Here is a 6,000-nt window from a genome sequence, read left to right on the forward strand (position 1 = left end):
GACAGGTATTTAAAAAAGGGGCCGCTACGGACTGTATTGTGTATTTAGGTACCTTTTGAATACATCAAACTAGATTTTATGTTGCTGGATTCGTCGATCTATGAGCTCAAAACAAAAACGGCCGTTTTAACTTTGGACGGGTAGATTGACGAATCCAGTAACATAAAAACTAGTTTAATGTATTCAGCAGTGGCGCTAGTGTGCACGTTGATGGGCTCTTAAAAACCTGACCCCAACAAAAAAGAAAAAAATACAAAAAGAAATTCCCTCTCTGGGATTCGAACCCAGGACCATTAGCTTCCTGAACTGGATTACTGCCAATACCCGCTAGGCTAAACGGGCTGTCAATTCTAATTGCAATGGTATCCTACCAGAGCGCTAGTAGTATAAACGAACTTATGAAAGGGACATTTTTTTGTATGGAGTTATCGTTCTTCTCCTAGTGAGTATTATATTCTTTGATACGTACGTTGTATTCGAGATACGTGTCAAAAACTTTTTTAGAAATTTGTAAGGCGCCATCTCTCTTCTTCGCTCGTTTTTTATCCCGTTCTGGTTTTTCAATTTTATATATATGATGATGTATGAAACACTAGCATGTGACGTCACAATTAAATTAACTACTCTTTATAGTTTTATACGGATTTAAAAATATAAATTGTGTCTAAAACTAACTGCTGTCTACGTTGCGCAATTAATGAACTTTAAAAAGATAAATCGTCATTTTTCGTAAAAACAACTATCGCCAAACATCGGCGTTTTGTTTAAAAAAGGGCCGAGATCCGATTTTAATGGGTCCCTTCTTGTGCAAACATGGACGGGTATAAAATGGGGGGTAAAGGTTAGTTATGGGTCATTCGCTCTCCAGAGGTCACTGAGGTTACTATTGAACAGTTACAGCAAGAAAAAACCCTTGGACATGGATACCAGGCCAGAAGAAGCAGCTCAAGAGGTGGCACTGCTGCAAACAGGACTATGGCAGCATCAAGATGCTGAAAGATTTAACATAAGCGGTTTCCGAGTGCGTCGAGTCTTGCAGCGGTTCCAGGAGACTGGTGATTACATCAGAAAGTATGAATCTGGAAGATATCGCTGTTATTCCGCAAGAGACAACCGGTACATTCTATTGAACTCCTTGCAGAACCGTTTCTCCGACGCTGTTAAGCTGCAGCAGCAGCTTCAGGCAGCTCGAATAACAGCAGTAAGCATCTCTACGATCTGAAAAAGGCTGAAAGAGAAGAGGATGTTGCCCCGTAGTGCTGCTACAGGCCCCCAATTAAAGCCAGAGCATCGAATAGCCTGGAGGAAATTTCCCCGACTGCACGAAGATTGGACGTTTGCACAATAGAGGAATGTTCTCTGTTCCGACGAGACGAGGGTGTGCCTTTGCACCAACGACAGGTGCAGGAGGGTGTATAGGACGCAGGGAGAGCCAATTACGCAAGCCTGCACCGAAGAAACCGTCTGCTAAGGGCGCGGATCTCGCATGCTCTGGGACGGCATTTCGATCGACGGGAAAACTGATCTCGTGTGCTTTTCCCGCACTGAAGATGGTCACAGCCAGGGATCCCTGACTGCTCGGCGTTACATAACGGAGATCTTGGAGGAGCATGTGGTCCCATATGCTGGTTTTGTTGGACCCAACTTCCAGTTTATTCATGACAACGCCCGCTGCCACTCTACGTTGATTGTGCGAGACTACCTGCGTGAGATTGGGAACACCGTAATGGAGTGGCCAGCAAGGAACCCTGATCTGAACCCAATCGAACATCTCTGGGATCAGCTAAAACGGAGGGTGCGGTCGCATGATCTTGCTCCTGCCACTCTCGATAAGCTTCAAGACGCCATTATTGAGGAGTGGAATAACTTTCCTCAAAAACGCATCGTAGTACTCATGACAGTCATGACTGATCGCATGGAAGCTACTCGGAGGGCAAAAGGAGGCAGCACTAGGTTTTAAGTTTAGTTTTAAGTTTATTTTTTCTGTATCTGATGATTTTGTAGTGTTTTCTATTCTTTGTAATTTAACCTGAACACACGTTGATTCCTTTTTCCTGAAAAATTTCTTTTTTATGGGGTAGATCGTCAATTTTACAACATTTTCCAATAGAGGGTTTCATAACCTTTCAAATAAGGCCCCATAGTCTTATCTTGCCTTATATAATATAAGGTTTAAAACCTCTTGAAAGAAAAAAGTTAAGATGTGCGATTTTTTTGACGCTGAGTGTATTCTTCTGGTGCTTTATTTCATGCATGGTGTAAAATAATTTATTTTAAATACAGTCAAGTAGGTAGTACCCTATTATGGAATCCGCTTCGAGATGGACGTGACAACGTCAAATGCCAGCCACTAGCCATCCTTTAAGATTTTAAGTCGATTATCTTAATGGAGAGTGGGAAGTTAGACGCAGATGCGACCTTTTCAATTACTTTCATTAAGCCGATGATTTGTCAGTTATTTGTTTTACAAGCGGAAAAAGTTGTTGTTTAGACCTCTCGTGCTAATATTGATACCCGAGTAAGCGAAGAAAATTGTAAAAAATGATTTAAGTCGCCACTTCCTACGCACTTCCTACGTAACTGTTACATTTTTGACGTAAAATGCTTTTAGGCGACAATTTAATATGGAATTGTTCCATTTTATTTAATTTCTACTATTTTATGTCGCACTATAGTCAGGATATTCCATTATTTCGTATGGTAACCTTACCATCGCTGGATCTTATATATTTACAATAAAGGTGACGTTCCATTTCCATCGACAGCTCCAACTACCGTCGCGAAGTTACTGTCAATTGGGATTGTCATTCATTTTACTATGCAAATTGACAGTAACACCAACCAGTCGCCACGGCAGTGCAGCTGTCGTTGGAAACGGAACGTCACCTTAAGCCGCCGAGATGTTTTCGTCATGAATTCACCAATTATCTGCGAGCACTTAGCTTTTAATCTCTATCGTAACGAGGTTATGTCCGCCATCGCCTGTTTGGGCGGGTGTTTTAAGAGGCCTGTCAAAAGGCAGATTACTTAATGATGGAAGTAAGGTTGGTTGTGCACAAACTGTACAAAATTAAATTAAAAAAAAACACTGAATAGGTAGAAAGTACATAACCTGAATGTGGAAGAATCATCTGCTAAAACTTTCGAAGTCATACGATAATAAATAAATAAAACTTTCGGTTTAAAAAGATACTGTAAAAATATTTTTTGCGACAGACACTTTTATTGCTGACTGTACTTCTTGTCATTTGCATGTCTATCAAGAACTTCTTGAGACCTTTCTAATGAGTCTAAACTCGATATGTTACTGTTATTCCATCGCAGAGTTCAGTTGGATATCTTCCGACTGCATCATCAAATTATTTCCATATTAGCACTTATTAAAAGCATGTTTTAGATTAAGATTAAGATGAAGGTAATTATGACATTGCATGTGTAGGCATACAAGTGCCTATAGCTGTCTTAAAACGTTATTGGCATTTGAAACAAAAAAATAGTACATTATTGTCGAGGCTCGGAAGTAGCTACTTGCAGGCTGAGGATTCGTTTTAAACGGACGACCTTGGGAGTCCGTTTAATTGAATCCGAAGCCAGCAAGTAGCCTTCCAGCCGAGTCATATATAGTGCTTTTCTCAAAAATGGTGCAAGAAATATAAATATCATAGAAATATTTTACAAAAGCAACGTTCTTACAATACGTATATATTTTCACAGAAAAAAGTAGAAACAATAGAAAAAGTTTGCTTTGCCGCCTTTTTATTTTTAAAATTTTAAAATTGAAGTGTATTTATCTGCCGAAAATACGCCAACCTAATTGAGACAGCTAAATAGTCGCGATACCAACATAGTACTTATATTATATCATCTGTTTGGCTGTTTAATGGGTCTGTGCCTTCATTTGATGTGGCCATTTAAACTTTTAAAAAGTTTGGAACTCGACAAATAAAATTAATAATTTGTATGCAACATTTTTTTTTTTTTTTTTTTTTATGGCATCGCGCTCCTGGCGCATTCAGCCAGACGAGTAAAGCAGGGAAACGGAATTAAAGGATTACATTATAACGGGTAAGACGGAATTTTGGAAAAGGATCAGGAAAAGGTAAATTATAGGCAGTTAGAGTTTAATGTTATGACGTGAAATAAATGAATACAATGATTTAAATATATATGGAGAAGAATCATTAATATACAGGAGTGTTGTAATAGATGTGGGAAACGGAACTTTAAAATCTGACAGCTGTCTTAATAGTATAGAACGATCATAAAGGTTACATGCAAAGAATATATGGTTAAGATCAGCGGGATCAGCTCCACAAGTACATGCAGAACTGGCCACGCGATTTAGTAGTTTGAGGTGTTCCGGTGTACATACGTGACCCAATCTCATTCGAATTAACATACTAGTTGCAGGTTTTGGCAGAGAGATTTTAGCAAACCAAGGTTTGGCAGGAATTGATTTTTGAATGCTTCGATAATGTAACGCAGCAGCACCTGCACCAGATGTCCATAAATTCCTCCATTCCTTTCGTAGGTATAATTTAGGCAGTGCCAACAGGTCTTCAGACACATTCTTAAACGGAAACATGTCCCCACAACTAATGGCATCTCGAGCTAAATCATCCACCCTTTCATTACCTTTAATCCCTCTGTGTCCAGGGATCCAGGCAATGGAAACCGAATATCCTTTAATGTGACATTTTAACAATAGGCTACGGATTTGATAAATAATTGGGTTATTAGATTTAGATTTGAAAGGAAATTTACATATTGCCTGTAGTGAACTTAGGGAATCTGAGAAAATAATTGTTTTTTTGAGATGCATTATAATGATGAACTCTATTGCTTTCAGGATTCCAAAGCACTCACCACTGTACACAGAGGATTCTGGTGGCAACTTTATTTTTTGGTAAATATTAGATTGGGTGTGGAGAACACCAACGCCAACACAACCATTCTCTGACATCTTAGAAGCATCTGTGTACATATGATGAGCACCCAGGCCATCTGTTCCAATGAATCCCAGGAATTGTTGATTTTGTTCAACATCATTCTTGGAGACTCCAATATCGAGGAGAACTGGAGGAATAAGTGTCAGAGAATCATATTCATATTGGAAAATGGGAAGTGTTGAAGAGCTAACAGTGGGAGCTGATATAGATTTAAGTTTTTGAAAGCTTTTTACTAAACAAGGAGGACTTTTGTGTTTCCAATAGTTGGAAGTAGTTATTTGAAGCACAAGGTTAGACAGGATAATCCAGAGTTGGTGATTAGAGAATTGGGAACAACGGAAAATAAATCTATTACTAAGATATTGGCGTCGTAAATGAAGTGGAGGCTCAACACACTCAACTTGCATGGCATTGATAGGACTTGAATTCATGGCCCCACAAATCAATCTGAGTGCTTTGGATTGAATACGATCTAGTTTTTGGAAGCCAGCTACATATCCTGGCTCTAACAAAAATGTCCCATAATCTAAAATACTTCTTATCAAGGCATTATACATGAGTTTCATGCAAAAAGGATGTGAACCCCACCAAACTCCTGAAACGCACCTGAGGATATTAATATTTTTTTCACATTTAGAAACTATGTAATCACAATGTGGAAGACCCGTTAATTTATTATCTAAAATAACACCTAGGAATTTGGTTTTATCTTTAATGGAAATGGAGCAGTTATTAAATTGCACATTGATTGGAGGAGGAAACATTTTTCTAGTAAACAAAACTACAACACTTTTATGCACTGAAAGTTCCAGACCATTTGAATCTAACCATAACTTCAATAAGCCCAAAGAAGAAGTGACTGATCTACTGGCTTGTTCAATAGAAAGGTTTGGCGAATATAATAATAAATCATCAGCATATTGCAAGACTCTAACCGTGTCATTTAAAGATGATTCTAAATCAAATGTGTAGATATTATATATAGCAAAGGACTTAATACGGATCCTTGGGGAAGACCTCTCCACACTAAACGGGAAATCCTATTGTTGTC

The 6,000-nt window shown here is 38.6% G+C and overlaps 1 long non-coding RNA gene across 1 annotated transcript; it reads left to right on the forward strand.

Annotated features, from left to right (window-relative positions):
• Positions 1–4,227: 4,227 nt before the first annotated feature.
• LOC134806765 (uncharacterized) lies at positions 4,228–5,564 on the forward strand. Its single transcript, XR_010146554.1, has 2 exons — positions 4,228–4,440; positions 4,850–5,564. It is a non-coding gene; the product is annotated as an uncharacterized LOC134806765 (long non-coding RNA).
• Positions 5,565–6,000: the final 436 nt, after the last annotated feature.

Source organism: Cydia splendana, chromosome 1, assembly GCF_910591565.1.
Source record: "Cydia splendana chromosome 1, ilCydSple1.2, whole genome shotgun sequence".
NCBI lineage: Eukaryota > Metazoa > Arthropoda > Insecta > Lepidoptera > Tortricidae > Cydia > Cydia splendana.